The sequence below is a fragment of the Bubalus bubalis genome, chromosome 1 (genome assembly GCF_019923935.1).
Source record: "Bubalus bubalis isolate 160015118507 breed Murrah chromosome 1, NDDB_SH_1, whole genome shotgun sequence".
In the NCBI taxonomy this organism is placed as follows: Eukaryota; Metazoa; Chordata; class Mammalia; order Artiodactyla; family Bovidae; genus Bubalus; species Bubalus bubalis.
Genome location: NC_059157.1, coordinates 39,332,078 through 39,349,469, shown reverse-complemented (window position 1 = coordinate 39,349,469; position 17,392 = coordinate 39,332,078). Strand labels below are relative to the sequence as shown.

At 43.9% G+C, this 17,392-nt stretch overlaps 2 protein-coding genes across 4 annotated transcripts in view; one reads left to right on the top strand and one right to left on the bottom strand.

The window, feature by feature from the left end:
- MCPH1 (microcephalin 1) overlaps positions 1-17,392 on the top strand; it is a 238,398-nt gene that overhangs the window by 135,438 nt on the left and 85,568 nt on the right. The gene's annotated exons all lie outside the window — the stretch shown is intronic.
- The window catches only part of ANGPT2 (angiopoietin 2), a 59,523-nt gene that overhangs the window by 29,974 nt on the left and 12,157 nt on the right, over positions 1-17,392 (bottom strand). The window lies entirely within an intron of this gene.

Genomic DNA, 17,392 nt, shown 5'->3' with positions numbered 1-17,392 from the left:
AGGCTGTGCACAGCTGTGCCTCCATTTTCTGTGAACTCCAGGTAAGCCGCTCGGCCTTGGGGGAACCACAGAGTCCTCATACATATAACAGGGTTTCGGTTTGGTCAAGAGGAATGTTTCAAGGATTAATTAAGCTATATTTTTAAAGGCATTGTGCCAAAAGCTCTATAGTCTTTCTTAGTTTATTCTTGCCTTCCCCCCCCCACCCTGCCTTTTAAATTTTACAATTTAAATACATGATCTAAAATAACTCATGGATAAAAGTTTGTAATTTCTCCTCCCCTCTCCCTCTGTCTCGCTCTCCTCTCCTTTCTTTCTGCCTGCCTCTCATTCCCCCCGCTTCCTCCACTACCATGGGAATAGTGGAATTTTTGAGGTTAAAGTTAAAGCTATGTAAATCATCCAGAAGAGTTGTCTTAGTTACTCTTAACACCCAACAAAGATAATATTTAGAAAGACATATTCTGGGAAGTTTGGAACTATTAAAGATACACTCAAGCTGGAGTTTGGTTTAAGTCCATATGCTGAAGTAGTAATTTACAAACTAGTAGAAATAAGTCTTAATCTTCTCATTGGTTTCTGTAGTTAAGAGCTAAATAGAAGCAGTTCTATCTCCTGTCGTTCTAAATCAAGTAACTGGAAGGGGAAAATGGACCCTTAATCGTCCCCCACCCTGACTCTAGAACTAACGAGTCAAACGTGGTTACAGTCAACAAGAGACACGAGAGGCTTGTTTACAGCTCGATATTTGAAAGTCAAGTTGCAATCTAAAATTAGACTCAAGAACTTCAAAAGACATAAAAGACCTAAATTTTTAAAAATAAAATTTCTTAACTTTATGGCCATATCTTTCTGTAAGCTTGAAAACAATAGGATATAAATGCTTTTTAAGTCACTATTTTTCTGCTTTTCTAAGATGACAAAGTCTATGTATGAGGTGTGCACATCTCACGTGTAAAAGTATACATATCAGTGTATGTTAGAGGGGAAATTACAGATTTACACATGTGTGTATATAGATATTATATATATAGTGTATATGTACATCATTTATTTTTATGTATATAATATATGCAGCTGTAAAATTCTATATGATACTGACCCAGTTGCTAACTAATTGAAATCTTTGAGAGAAGAGAAAAACAGGAATATTCAGTCTTAGATTTTTTTTTTAATTGATTCTCAACAAGTTTTGTGCTTTCACACTTGACAGCATGAAATTAACATTATAAGAGAAAAGGGCAATATGACAGTTGTACATATATATAATGGAATATTTCCCAGCCATTAAAGAGAAAGAATTTCAGTCAGTTCTAGTGAGGTGAATGAACCCAGAGCCTATTATACATAGTAAAGGAAGTCAGAAAGATAAATACAGTATATTAATACATATATATATATATGGAATCTAGAAAAATGTTATTGGTGAACCTATTTGCAGGGAAGGAATAGAGACGCAGATGTAGAAAATGGACTTGTGGACACACGGAGGGGGAGAGAGAGTGGGACGAATGTAGAGAGTAGCATCAAGTGTAATATGTAGCTACTGAGAAGTTGCTGGACAGGGAGCCCAGTCTGGCTCTGTGATGACTGCAGGGGTCGAACAGGGGAGTGGAGAGAGGAGATGTAGGTACAGTCGTGACTGATTTGCACTGTTGTATGGAGGAAACCAACACAACATTGTAAAAAAAATTTTTCTTATTTAAATTTTAAAAGCATATAGTTACTCCCCAGAACAAAAGCAAGAGCGACAGTAACAACCACAGTAACTCTAATAACTAAAGTCTAGCTGACGCTTATTGGTTGACCCCATGTCTCAGCTACTGTGCTCACCTCTTTCCACGGACCCAGGTACCCAGTCTCACTCACATGGGCACTTCTGGGCTCTGGAGCAGACTAGTAGTTCAACCCAGAGGCCACACCCCACTTTCTGCCTTTTAACAGCCAAAGTGGTATGTTCCAAAACTGATGTGAGCCTGCCTTTCAATGTCCAAGATTCTCAGGGCCTTAAAAAAGAGAGGGAGACCACCTACCGTGTAGTTAAGGAAGCTGAAGGGATCATTTTTACTCAAAGAAAAGCCTAGATGTGAAGATTACCACTGATGATTTTTATCTCCTGGGAGCATCATGACAAAAGAATCTTTTTCACTCCAAAGACTAGTAGTAATTTTTAGCGAGAAAGACTCTGAACATTCATTATACAGTGTGAAAATTTCCCATTTAATGAAGCCCTTCCCTAAATCAGCATAAGACCAGATCTAGGAATGAAGCAGTTTGGTTGATCCACACCGACACCTGTGTTTTAAAAATTCCCATCTCTTGAGGTTGACGGATTAATTATTTTCTAATTTATTGCACCAATACATCTTTCTGTTTAGTATACCCTCTGTTTAATTGCCTTCGACTGAAACCCAGAAGTACTGAAATTGGCCTGGTGAAATTTCACTCAAATATAAGGAAGTCTTAGTACGAGAAAGAACATGGGACGGATGAGATCTCTCCTCCCATTGGCAGCGTGCTGCAGCGCTTCCCGCTTTCGCCGTGTGCGCTCAGCTGCTGTTATCAAAACAGTTTCAAGACACTCGAGCCTCCCAAGGGAGGGACAGGGTTCTTTCTCGCTTCACATGGGTGGCTTCATGCACTCATATTTTGCAGGGATGTTTGACATTGCCCTCATGTCTGAACATTATTAGGCAGCAGTTTTGATTTGTGGGTCCAAGAGCCTCGGAAAGGTTCCCATTACAAGCTAGAAAGGACTGCGTGGACGTTCATCATGTCCTCATTTTAATCGGTGGTCCAAACACGCTTCCAAGTGTGGGTCCTTGAGCTGTTTCTCTTTCCTTGGGATTCACATGGATTACCCACACTCGAATTAACATTGCAAGGCTATTGCTGTGATTATAAGTTGTATAGATTTTTTTGCTTGATATTATTTTTTATTTGTAAAAGAGTTGCACTCCAAACACCATCTTTTAAAAGTTGGCAATACATCAAGATTCAAGCAGCCAGAGGAAAATATTTTAGCAAAACATAGACATATATGTATTGTTTTAATGTGAAATATGTCCAGAGGTTTTTCATTGCTCCCCTAGCATTTGGAAAGATCAGATTTGACAGGAAAAATAAGCCCATTTTCGAAGCAACTCTGGCAGATTGATTACACACCAAAATGTTTTCCTGGCTGTCTTCCTTCTCACCAAGATTATCATCATTTTTTTTGCACCAAAAGCATGGATAGTATACAAAGCCCATCCCTAACGTTGAGATTTTGATGTTAGTCATCACTTCTGTTTTTTAAATTTATTTACTTTTGGTTGCACTGGGTCTCCATTGGTTTGTGCAGGCTTTCTCTAGTTGCAGCAAGTGGGAACAACACTCGAGTTGTGGTGCGAGGGCTTCTCATCGCGGTGGCTTCTCTTGCTGTGGAGCGCAGGCTCTAGGGGCACAGGCTTCAGTGGTTGTGGCGTGTGGGGTCAGCGGTTGTGGCACAGGGGCTTAGTTGCTCCATGGCACAGAGGATCTTCCTGGACTAGAGATTGAACCCTTGTCACCTGCATTGGCAGGTAGATTCTTTCCCACTGAGCCACAAGGGACGTCTGATCACTTCTATTTAAACACAGCTCCATGTCCTGATGATGCCTTTTAGTTCATTAGGTTTTGCCCATCTGGAGGACCTAATCTCCCTAGGCAATTAACAAATAACTTGAGGTTTTCTTGGAAACATTTTATTCTGTAGCACTTCAACTTAGAAACAAGATATTTTAGCTGTCCTCTCTTTCCCATCCAAAAGGATGATTTTCCTCCCTTGGGAATCCCTCTGACTTGATGCCTTCTTCCCACCCAAGGTGTGCCCTCCTCTGTCTTCTAGATTGCCGTGCAGCCCCTGATTCTGGCCCCACGATCTGAGAGTCAGCGCTTACTGCAGGCTCCTTCCCCCCGCAGCTCCTGCGCTCCGTGGCACCTGGGCCTGTGAGCTGATGTGCAGAACACACCCTTCCTGACCTGTGCTCCGTAGTCTCCGCGCCTCATTCCCTGTGCACACCTGCCTCGTAGAGGCACCAGACACGGAGGCTGCTTCATCCCTCTCACCTCCTTCATCCTTCCGACCTGTGTCATCTTTGCAGAAGGCCTTTGCCTTCCTGCAGGCAGCCCCTGCACCACTGCACGCTCTCTTCAAAGAGCCCCACATGCTTGCATGTTGTGATTTGATGTTGAAAACATTTCATTTCTGTCTCGTTACTGTTTAAATCTCCTCACACTACAGGTCTGCATTCTTGTTTGCTTGGGATACAGAAATCCTGTAATCACTCTTCAGCCATACACCCTAGTGACAACGAGCAGAACATTCACTCCTATAATTAGTTTGAAAACTTGAATGCAAGATTATTAAATCCAGGGGTATTCTGTTTGGAAGGCTTCTGACCTAATGTTCTTGGTTCCCTGTCATGAGAAAACCAAAACATCTTTCAAGGTCTTCAGACAGAGAAGTGGCAAAGTTGGGCTTTCCTCTCCCTCATTATAAGGCTTGTTTTATTTTGCCTTGTGTATCTGGAGATCTTACTGGCCAAGCAGTGTTGTGTCCTCAGCAGAGGGTAAAGGGGAGAGGCTGAGGGATGTGGGTCTCAGGCAAACCTTTGTCGCCTCAAACCTTGCAGGGAACTGGGGGCGAAGGAATGGCCTCACCCTTCAGAGACAATGTTCAAATGCCCCATGAGCTGGGGAGTCTTTTCAAGTCCTCTTCGTATCAATGCCACACTTGAATCCATGTCTCCCAGAAGAGCCCACATCAAAGCCACTTGCCTTCCGTCAGCTCCAGAAGTCTCCCTCTCTGCCCTCCTTGGGTTCCGGCAGACTGGACATCAGGGAGGTGGGGCCCTGCAGCACAGGCCTTCTGGGTGGTTGATAAACAAACCTGCTCACAGCCACCAAAATAACCACGTGGACCCACGCCACGGAGGATCATTCGAGCACTTCCTACCTATAACTCATTTGTTCTGGCCTATTTTCCACTTTTTTCTGTTTGTCATTTATGAGTGACATTCCGTTAACCTGACCGTGTGTTTTCAGATAACCCTGTTCCTATTTTCACTAGTATAAAGAGACTAAAAGCATGCTTGGTGCTGCCTGTAAACCGCAAGACACGGTAAGGAGCAGAGCCACAGGCACCAGCTGCTGCTGAACTGAGGTGCACAGCTTGTCCCCCTCCTCCTGGGACAGATAAAGTTGTAATCCTCTGAGTGCCCCAGTGTATCTGGGTTCATATGTCTTTGCTTTTATTGTGGGTGTCACTTTGTGTTCCTTTTCGCCGTTTAGCTTAGATATACTATCTCTTTGCCTCTTCTGTGTTACCCTTACCATCCGTCCAAATTCTAAGGAGAAAATGTATTTTTCCCTTCAGAATGTTCCAGTCATTTCCTACCGATAGACAGTTTTTCATCAATAGCATCCCTTTTTTAAATATATGCAAGCATATATATATATATATAATGAGGTTGGTATAACAACATAAATTCATTTGGACATTTCATATGGGAAAAGGGGTCACGTTTTACACAAGATGAAGCTGTTAAGAGGACTTTGAAGGTATGTACATATTTACCCAAATATCTGCAAGAGCCCTGGCTCACAGCACCTTGCAGATACGTGTTGGTCACGGAGCAAATAATATGTAGCAGATCCTGTAAGGTCATGTGTACACTTATAAACAGCAAGAATAGTCACAGCAGTAACAACTACAAAATGCTTTCTCACACACACATACACCTATGCATATATTTAATGAGCTTTGATTCTCAAGCTGCCTTGGCTTGAGTTTCCCCAAAGCAGAGCCCGAGACAAGCACACCGGCAGGAAGTTTCCTTAGGAAGAGGCCTCAGGGAGCCATCGGGGGGTACAGGCCAGGGAAGCCAGACAGAGTAAGCTGGTTCACACATGTGGACTCCCTCGAACACCACAGCGGCCCCTGGCAAGAAGCCCCCCCAGGCCCTTCTGAGGGGCCCCAGGAAATGCATTTCAGACCTTTCCGCCTGGATTAAACACTTCCATCCTGCTGCAGGCTGCGCTGCAGGGGCCCCGAGGATGCACTGGAGGTCGGGCAGGAAGCTGGGTCTGTGGGACTAACTCCCACTGACCGCTCGCTCCCTGGGGTCTGCCTGGACAAGGGGGGCCCAGAGGCCTTCAGAGTGGTCCCTGGTAGTAGAGGCGCCCCCAGGCCTCACTCACAGAGCAGAAACCCTGGGAGGAGCACTCAACGTGCCTCCCCAAGGCCTGTGGACCCAGCTCTGCTGTGACACAGGTAAGGGGCTTGACGCCCAGGTCGTGTGGGATTGTGGGGTTGCAGCCCTGACTTCTGCGGTTTGGTGATGCTGCCGAGGAAACAGCCGTTGTGGAAGCAGCCCTTCGAAAAGGGCAGTGTTGCTAACAGATTAGAGAAAGTCTGGGGCCAGAGACCAAACCGAGGCCACGATCACCACGTGCCAAAGATCGAGCAGGAGCTCGACAGGCCCGAGCAGTCAGGGAACTTCGCTCTGACCTCAGCAAGTGCTCGACCACACACAAGACAGCCTGCTGACTCCTGCCAGCTTTGGTCTGGTTTCTGGTTCCTGGGCTCTTTTGTTCTCAGCCTGGGAGATGCAAGTGATGCTTCCTACAGAGATACAAAGAGAACATACAACTATTCTCTCCTTTGTAAAAGGAATTGTTGATTATTACAGTGGGAAATTCACTGAAATTCAGCTCTGGGAAAGAGATTTGATGATACCACTGTAATGGCAGAAACTGAAGAGGAACTTGATGAGGATGAAAGAGGAGAGTGAAAAAACTCTCGGCTTAAAGCTCAACATTCACAAAACTAAGATCATAGCATCTGGTCCCATCACTTCATGGCAAATAGAAGGGGATAAAGTGGAAACAGTGACAGATGTTATTTTCTTGGGCTCCAGAATCACTGGGGACAGTGGCAGCCATGAAGCTGACACTTGCTCCTTGAAAGAAGAGCTATGAAAAACACCTGGACAGTGTATTAAAAAGCAGAGACATCACTTTGCTGATAGAGGTCCATCTAGTGAAAGCTATGGTTTTTCCAGTAGTCACGTACAGATGTGAGAGTTGGACCATAAAGAAAGCTGAGCACTGAAGAATTGATGTTTTGAAACTGTGGTGTTGGAGAAGACTCCTGAGAATCCCTTGGACTGCAAGGAGATCAAATCAGTTAATCCTAAAGGAAATCAACCCTAAATACGCATTGGAAGGACTGATGCTGAAGCTCCAATAACTTTGGTCACCAATGGGAAGAGCCGACTCATTGGAAAAGACCCTGGTGCTAGGAGATGCTAGGAAAGATTGCGGGCAGGAGAAGGGGATGACAGAGGATGAGATGGTTGGATGACCTTATTAACTGAATGGACGTGAGTTTGAGCAAACTCCGGGAGATATTGAAAGATGGGAAATCCTGGAGTGCTTCAGTACATGGGGTCCCAAAGAGTTACACACGACTGACTGACCGAGCACACACATACTAGGGATCTGTTTTTCAATGATTCTAAAACACTCTTGCCTTTGAAAATTATGATGCACCAAGAAAAAAGTGAAGTGAGTCAGTATTTCAGTGTCTTTCTATGGCAGGCAGAACCTTTGAAACATTATGTATTCATGAACATGTATATTTATTAATGCAAACACATCCTCACATGTGGAGATAAATGTAGATGCAGATATATCCATCCATTGTCACCTGTCTGTGGGTGACAGACCTTTAAACGCCATATGGGGAGGAAGACTTGGGAAATCAGTGACATTGCTAGAATATGAGTGAGGATTCGAGAACCTGCATCCCAGTGCTAGCTGGTATTGGAGTGAAAAAACCCTGGAGACCCAATGCCCATTCCGGGACTCTCACCACTGCACTGGTGCACCTGTCCACCCCTGAAAACTTGGCTACTAAGCCCTTAGCAGTATTACTTTTCACTTCTGGGAGGAAGTATTCAGATCGCAAATGTTATTTGTGTCTTATCTGTTTCCTTTCTGCTCTTTCTGTATCATGTGGGTTTGCAGAACTCCTGGGTAGCTTTCTAGAGAGATCATCTTTGCAGCAGGCTTTTTTTTTTTTTTTCAACATGAAATAAATGTGCACCGCCATAATTACTATGCTAGACAGCTGTGAGGGGAAAGACTAAAGGAATTTAAATGATTTTTGTCTAGAAGATACCTTCAAGACAAACTAGCTCTTTATAAGGAAGGCAGGAAGCTTGTGTTGTTTCTTTAAAAGAAGGAGGTGGTGGGAATGCAGATGGGAATGCTTGAGAATCTCAGAACCCGGCCCCGCACGCCCCGCTGAGAGCCGCACAGCAGAACAGACCGCAAGTGTTTCTGCTGCTTTATCTCCTCTGCTAGTGAACCAAAAGGTGGAGGGAATTCCAACAGAGAGAATTCCAGGACAGTTTTGGAAGGTGCCCAAAATACACTGGATTAATTTGCGTGAAAGCTTAGCAATCAAGTATTCCCTCCGTTGTATATGAGATGTCCTACTGACCCACCATCAGCAGGACTGTGTTCTTAACGGTGTTTTCTCGGTACGCCTGATAGCTCTCTTCTGAACCGTTCGTATTCTCTTGCCCAAACACCATTCTATCTACTTTACAGTGGATTTGAATAAATAGATTCAACATACATTTATTTGCATACCATCTCCACTGATTGACGCCTCTCTGAGCCGAGTGTGTGTGACGGTGCCTTGTCTGTGGCGGGGAGGAGCTGATGGCCGTCATTCAGCGTCACGCTCTGCTCACAGTTGCTGCAGTAACAATGCTGGGAAATATTTAAACAAGTGTGTTCCCTTCATTTTGCTCTTAATGTTCATAAAGTTATAGCTGCAGCTTCTTGAATTTTATGATTTTATAGCAGCCAAAGCTCATGCTTTTCTGGACCATTAAGGAGAAAAAGTTTACCTCTTCTAATAGAGTATCTCTAATTTGACCTCTGGTTAAGTCCTCTCAAGGGTTTAAAGCTATAAAAGTTTTCATATTTTTATATTTATTTATTATATATTAATTATTATATTAATATTATATATTAATTATATATTAATTCAGTGGCCTGTGTGCACATACTTTAGGAAATCACGTACTTGCCTGTGCTTTGCAGAAGCGAAGCAACCTACAAGTGAGCAATTCTTTTTTTAAGCTCACATTAGAAATACAAATTATTTGTTTAGTTAGGCTTTGTTTTTCAGATTAATCTCTAAAGCAGTAATGCACTTTTTAAGCATTTTAACAACTTATTTTAAACCTGATCAACATTAAAAAAAATTTTTTTTTTCCTAATCAAAAGCAGTGCAACGAAAGCAGAACAATATTCAGTGCCCAGGCTAGGCGGCACATAGAATAGTGTGTTGTTGTTTTTTATTTACTAATTATAACTCATTTCTTGCTCTGAAATTTGATAAGAAATGTATCCAGTATTTGCCAAAGTATTTAATGTTAACCACTGAAGCGTCTGCTAATGCTGCTGGCACTGCGGTTCACTTCGGAGGCCACAGGGAGACTTGACACACGTCCCCCTTCTGACTGCGGCTCCCAGACCCTCAGGACTGTGGACAGCTGCAGTCTTCCCCAAGGAGAGAAGCGCCACCAAGAACTGCAGATAGTGATTGTGACCTTGGACAAATCAGTGAGCTTCTAATTATGTCTTCCATGGCCTCCAGACCCAAAATAAGAGAGTGTCTTGCTACAAAATACATGTTGTATCAAACATCTCTCTAAAAAATACCAGTTCTGGGAATGCCGTTGTTTCTGACTCATTTTTAGAGGGGAGTTTATTTCAATCTTTTGTTTCAGGAGCATGTCATTTATTCACTACTTTCCCTCCAACGCTTAAGTAAGAATAGAGATGTTGGCCATAAAGTAAGAAGGTTATTGCTTCAAATGAAGTTTTAAATGCACAGTATTTCTACATGATTAAGTACTTATATTCTAAAGAAATTGTGGAATAAAATTTCACTTTAAGAAGGAATCCATTTAAATAAAGACACCCTTAAGGTGTCATAAACTGACTGGCTATATAACTTCTCAAATCCTGAGAATTTGAAATGTTTTGTGACCAAGTATAAGATACCAAATTGAAACTTCTAAATGACATTCCTTGAGGAGCACTTTTTGCTGCTTCCTGTCTGCAACAGAATTATTATTTTGACTTATAAATATGGTTCCTTGGGACTGGTTTGATGTGTTAGTCCACTACAACTCAATTTTTTTTAAATAACTTAGCAGATTGCTGGTAAAATTAAATGCTGTCACAAGCAGTCTGTGAAGCAAAAGAAGCCCACACAAATATCAAATTTAAAAACAGACCAAACTACTGATGGCGACAAAAGTCAACATAATGACTTCTCCGGGCAAGTGCTTAGGAGCGTCGGGAGGAGTTATCAGTGAGGGAGCAGCAGGAGGGAACCTTCTGGGTGTGGGAAACGTTTTATATCTTGATCCCTGTGCTAGTTACACAAGTAAATTCATATTCTAAGGATCCATGAAGCTGTGAATTTAAGGTTCGTAGATTTTATACACTTGCTGTGTTTTAGTCCCGAATGAAAATATTTTTAAAGGAGAGAGATTTAAAAAAAAATGGTAAACTTCACCATGACATTACGGCCCTCGATACTATGAGTGATTTTATTTACCTCTCTCTGCAGCTTTCATCCGGTTATACCACTTAACGAAATGAACTTGGGAAAAGTGGTTTTAAAGCGACTGTCTGCAGAGAGCTGTAGATAGAGGGTTAAAGGCATTCGGTTAGGTAAATTAGTAATTTAGCATTCTGAAACTTGATTCTTTCCGGATCAAGCATAAAAGGCATTTGCTCTTGGAAGACCAAGAAAGAATTCATGCAGTTCCCATTAGTCTAAAAATATATAATAAATAAATAAATGTCTGAGTCATGGGTTGCATTTTGACGGAGTTCAGTGCATCAAGTGTAGCAAGAAAATGATTTATCCTTTGACTAGCTGTGCTATCCATTGACAAGAATACAAAATTGCTTTGAGAAAAGTAAAATAAGTGAACTAATCTATTGAATTTAATCATATTTTGAGGTATTCCAATTCTAGTGGCTCTGGTTTTGAGCAGCATTATAAAAACTTGAATAAAGTAGCTTAGTTCTTGTTGGGTTCAGGTTGGAAAGAAGTTAATATGTGTGATTGTTGAAGCCATTTGTGGGTCATCCTTATAGATCAGGCTTGGGGACTCAGACATACCTGGGTGTGAATCCTAGCTCAGCTGCACACTAGCCATCAGGTCAATTTGTTTAACCTCAAATTTCTCACTGGTAATAAGTGCCTTTTGTGCTATGTTAGTCTGAAAAGTAAGTGGGACAAATGAATCAGGGTTCCCAAACTGTGTGCCAAGCCACCCTGGGTCCCTGCAACAAACTCCTAAGAACTCTGGAGATAGTTTACATATTCAAGGGCAATCCCACAATACTTAACATCTCTCGGTCACTGGAAGAAATAGTAGCTCAAAGGAGCTCGGTTTCAACACTATTAGACTGTACCATTCAGCAAAGCTGGGATTTTGGTGGTTGCTGCTGTTAAAAAGCAAGTACTATACAAAAATCAGCATGGAACTTGAAATGGGGGTGATGGTGTACAGTCTGATTCCACAGTTTGAGAAGATGGGCAGTGCTAACCAGACATATTCCATAAATAATTGGGGTTACTTGAGTTTTAGAACAGCTTATATAGGACCTTGCATTTGGTAGGGGGTAAGTTCAATCCACCTTCTTCCTTCCCTTCCCCCAATCCAGATATTACCTTTAATTGCTACCTCTATGATTTGATTATGTTTACTGGAAAACCAGTAAAAGAACCAGTATATCATGTAAGATCTTCATTAAGAAGTATAGTTGAATATCTTCCCAACTTTAAAAACCGTTAAGAAAAACAGCCACGCTTCTTGCAAAGTTGTGTTGGGCACAGTGTCTCTTCAGGCGAACGACTTTTACAAGCTTAGAGCGCTTGAGGAGAAACGTTCCTAGCGCAGCATGCATGTGTTCTGTGGGGCGGCACAGCTGCCTCAGGCCGATCTGTTTTTGGTGGTGCAGTGGAAGTACAGACTGTGTGCCAGTTTCACAGAAGTAATGTGGTTCATTTCTGCATGTAATTTATAGTTTGCATGCTTGCCATCCTCACTTGTTCAAAGTTGAACGAGTTTTATAGCATACAGAGAAGCCAAATTTACTTGAACACCAAAGCAATTTGGGAAATAAATTTTCAGTGTGATTCTTCAAATGCTTGTGGTAAAAGTACAAGGGACTTGAATCATTTTCCCATAATTAGTTTCAGTTCTGTAGGTCTGCCCCCTCTCCCTAACCCTATGACTTTGCATGTGTGTCTATTCCAGTGGAAGCTAGTGGAAAATTCCTATCCCCTTTCGCTCCACTGCCACGAGTTATAAAAAGCATGTCATTCAGAATCGACTTTTTCTTCTGCGTGCTTGAATTTTTACTCACAACTTGAAAGAAAAAAAATAATAATTTCAAGAGATATTTCTCTATCAATGAGATAAGGGTCCACAGCATCACTTTGGGCCACCATAGAACGGCTGACTCACTCTGCTTCATGGTCGGATATGTATTTGAGCCAGTGCTTTGGGAGGAATAGTATATGACAACGTGCCTTGTCTTTTCCGGAGCCTCATGACACTCATTCACATGAGTCACTTAAGATCCACTTCTCATTGACTAATCAGTGGGAACAACAAGCAAGTGGGGACAGCGGGTGAAGAGACAAACAAGTGTGAATGAGGGGTGAGGGCTTACACAAGTGGTGGGGGTGAGACGAAGGGCTCAGGCAGGAAGTGGGGATGAGGGCTGAGGGCTCAGACAGGAAGTGGGGATGAGGGCTGAGGGCTCAGGCGGGAAGTGGGGATGAGGGCTGAGGGCTCAGGCGGGAAGTGGGGATGAGGGCTGAGGGCTCAGACGGGAAGTGGGGATGAGGGCTGAGGGCTCAGACGGGAAGTGGGGATGAGGGCTGAGGGCTCAGACAGGAAGTAGGGATGAGGAGTAAGGGGCAAGTGGGAAGTGTCAATGAGAGGGTAAGAATTCACACAGGAAGGGAGGCTGAGGGGTGAGGGCTCACACAGAAAGAAGGAATAAGGAGCAAGGGTTCACCCAGGAAATGGGAATGAGGGGTGATAGCTCGCAAAGGAAGTGGGAGTGAGGGGTGAGGATTCACACAGGAAATGAGGCTCAGGGGTGAGGGCTCACACAGGAAGCAGAGAAGAGTGAGGGGCAAATGGGAAGTGAGAATAAGGGGTGGAGGGGAACTAGGAAGTAGGAATGAGGTGGGGAGTATAAGAAGTGGGGATGGGGGACAAGGACTCACCCAAAAAGTGGGGATGAGCGCAGAGCGTTCACCCAGGAAGAAGGGAGCAGCGGCAGAAGTTTTCCTATTGTTAGAGTTCATTTTTTGTTTCAATCAAATTATGAGTCATCTTATCCCCATTTTTTAACCAAAAATCCCTGTGGTCACTGCTGTGATTTGGTCTTGACTCCCACCAGCTGGTTTAATTTTATCAGTGGTGGTGAATTCTTGAAGGCTTCCCTCAGTTGTAGAAATCTGGTTTCAAATTAACATGGTCCACATGCCAGCTTAAACTTTGTGGCTTAGCGTCTTTGTTGAGTCCCCTCAGCAAAAGGACCTACATTAGAGTTTTGGCTGCTCTTTGGAAATCAAATTATGAGTTAGTTCTGCTGGAATCTTGGCCTTCTCCTGGAGAGACTGTAGGAGCACTTTGGCTTATGGGGGCCAAAGTTAGACCTTAAGTGAAGATTTTTTTGAAATTGCCTATCCTGTACCCCAGCACTTTCAGGTGGTATGTGCAGACCTCTTTTAATTGTTCCTGAACCTCTAAACCATTGGTCTTCTGGAGTGTGATTGGCTTTGTGGGGAAAGTCCATGCTAGCCTTGGAGACATCCTGGAAATGACAGTGGTAAACTCAGCACTAGGGCATGAACCCTCATCTCAGTCCTTCTCCCCCATGGCCACTCGCTCTTCTCTGGCCAACTCAGGGAAGCAGCTCTGGGTATTTGATGGCCCCATTGCTGTGGTCTCCGTGGTCCCCATAACTGCTCAAAAAGTAAAATCAGTCCACCCATACCCAGAGAGGAGCTGATAGGCGCCATGATGCAGAAAGTATAACTAATGGATTTTTTCAATGATGACCATATCATATATTTGAAGCATAATACCATCTAGAAAGGGCTTCCCAGGTGGTGCTAGTGGTAAAGAACCCCCCTGCCAGTGCAGGTAGACGTAAGAGATGTGGGTTCAATCTCTGGATCAGGAAGATCTCCTGGAGGAGAGCACGGCAACCCACTCCAGTATTCTTGCCTGGAGAATCCCATGGACAGAGGAACCTGATGGGCTGCAACTCATAGGGTTGCACAGAGTCACACAATTGAGGCGACTTAGCACACATGTACCACCTAGAGAGATTTGGAAAGGAAAAATCCTGGTGCTCCCAGAAGCACCAACCTGGAAACTGTTATGTTTAGAACTGTCTCTCTCTGGTGCTGAAAAAGGTGTTGTCAGGGGAGAGGTGAAGGTACGGCCAGAAGAGGTGGTGAGTGACACCAGGCAGACCTGTGTTAAACCCAGGTTTCTCTTCCATTGAATGTTTACACAGCTCCTTCTTTCCTAGTTGCCTGCTGTAGTTATTTCATTATCTCCATGTTAGCCTCCCATTGAAACCTCAGTGTAATATATATTATATTTGACCAGCCCTCAAAGTATTCCTCAGAAGTCCTTCCTGGGCACCTCAGGAATAACACCAAGACCACTCTGCAGTGTATTTTCTGTAGAGCAGGTTCTATTAGACGGTAGATTAGTCCTGAAAATCATTCAAGGAAGCTTTAAGTCAGTCCAACTGTGTAGATTCCAAAGATACAAGAAAGACAATACAGTACGCAATTCGTGGGTTTGTCCAGTCAAGTGTTGCCATCCATAAGGAAGCCAAGTGTCCATCTACAGCAGTACAGTAGGCACATAACTTGTGCCATGCTCATACAGTGGCATACTGCACGGTGATGGAAAAGGGCAGATCGTAACACCCTCAAAAACATGAATGAATCACAGAAATTAATAAAAAAAAAAAAAAGACCAACAAAGAATATTACTGTATTCCAACTATGTGAAGTACAAAACTTAGCAAACCTAAAATTAACCTATAGTGGCAAAAGGCAGAATGGAGACCAGCCTGGAGATGGGGGCTGGGGGGATGCCAAGTGGGAGGGGCAGGAGGGCACCACCTGGCGGTCATTGCACAGCTTCTGTTGTTGTTCAGTCACTAAGTTGTGCCCGACTCTTTATAAACCCGTGACTGCAGCCAGGCTTCCTTGTCCTTCACTATCTCCTGGAGTTTGCTCAAACTCATGTCCATTGAGTTGATGATGCCATCCAACTGTCTCATCCTCTCCCGCTCCCACCTCCTCTTATTGTTGCTGTTCAGTTGCTCAGTCGTGTCCGACTCTTTGCGACCCCATGGACTGCAGCATTACCAGGCTTCCTTGTCCTTCACTATTTCTTGAAGTTTGCTCAAACCCATGTCCATTGAGTGGATGACGCCATCCAACCATCTCATCCTCTGTCGTCCCCTTTTCTTCATGCTCTCAGTCTTTCCCACCACCAAGGTCTTTTCCAGTGAGTCAGTTCTTCGCATCAGGTGGCCAAAGTATTGGAGCTTCAGCTTCAACCTCAGTCCTTCCAGTGAATATTTAGGACTGATTTCTTTTAGGATAGACTGGTTGGATCTTCTTGCAGTCCAAGGGACGGACTCTCAAGAGTGTTCTCCAACACCACAGTTCAGAAGCATCAATTCTTCGGTGCTCAGCTTTCTTTATGGTCCAACTCTCACATCCACACATGACCACTGGAAAAACTACTGCCTACTGTGTTCTCACACAGCTATGTATATATGTTACCATCAGGTTACACGCTCACTTCAGACTTGTTCATTCTATTCTAAGTTACACCTAAAAAAAAAAGTGCTGGACTCCATAAAACCGAGACAGCTCAGAGTCAGAGGCGTGTCTAAGCGAGCATCTGAATAAATGAAAAGCAAAGGGTTCCCTGATCCGGTCTTGCATTTGGGGGAGCAGGGGTGTATGTGTGAATGGACCGAGTTCCTGCTTTTCATGGCTTCTTATTCTGCCCGCCCCTTACTCCTACAGGGCTGTCTTGGGAAGGGTCACATTTCAGTTTTACCACCTTCACTTGCTTATTCATGAGTCCCTCCCTGTGTCTGCAAACAGAGCCAAGTGTGTGCCGCTGTCCGCAGATGCAGCGGCTGCCATCTCGCTGTTAGACGTGTGTGTGTCTTGTGACGCCAACGGATAGCAGCTGCCGTTTACACTCATGCAGCGTCACCAGCATATGGAAGCTTAAATCATTCAGGTTTGACTGTTCTGCCGCTCTGCCTAGGTTCCAGTCCTCAGAGTGAGAAAGGGAAGCTGCAAGGAGGTGAGACCGGGATCAGAAACAGGGCAGACCTTGGTGTGAATCCCTGCCCGGCATCCTCATATCTCTGCATGCTTGCACTTCTCGGCCTTCCCCAGGATCAGCGTCTTCCCACTGGATCTCACACTTGTTCTTACTCCTGGTGCTGGACATGCCTGGGGCATGACCACTGTGTGTAGCATCAGAGCAGCAGGTGTCAGGGGACCACCATGAGGTCAGGGAGCTCTCCTGGTTCACTCAAAAAGATGCGTTATTATAAGAAGCTTGGAAATACAGAAACTGTCCTAGTAGTGCCATCTGGTACCACTCTGAGCTTGAGTTTCTTGAAAAAAAGGAAGAACAGAACATCTCCCTGCAATAGGCTATCCCGAGAGTAAATGCGCAGACGTCGCGAGCTGCGTATGCCTGGTGAACGCCAGGGGCCGTCCTGCCGGGCGGGAGCAGCCTACTCCTGTCCCATTACTTATAGCCGCACAGCAACGAAGTGGGCATAGCCTGTCTCTGGGTCTGCCTCTCGTGACTGCTGTCATAAGAACAATAGCCTTTCTGCAAGAACTCTGTAGACTTTTTAAGCAAACCAGCTAAGTATGCTGGCCTCAAAATGAGGTTGAAAGCCCCCTTGTTGGGGAAGAGATGAGGAAGTGGTGGATCTGTGTTCTCCCTTTAGGATTTTGAATCACTTTAAACTGAAATGGATAGAGAAAGGGTCCATATTAAGTAGAGAGTTGTTTATTGACCAGATATTTTTATCCTTTTTCCCTCCTCGTCCAAGGACCATTTCTTTTAATGGTAGTGGTATTTCAGGTGAAGAAGGGAAAGGAAAGTAGTATGCTATTCAAGGACAGCTATAAAACCTAGGTGTCATAGGGCAGGCTAGTCAGGCAGAA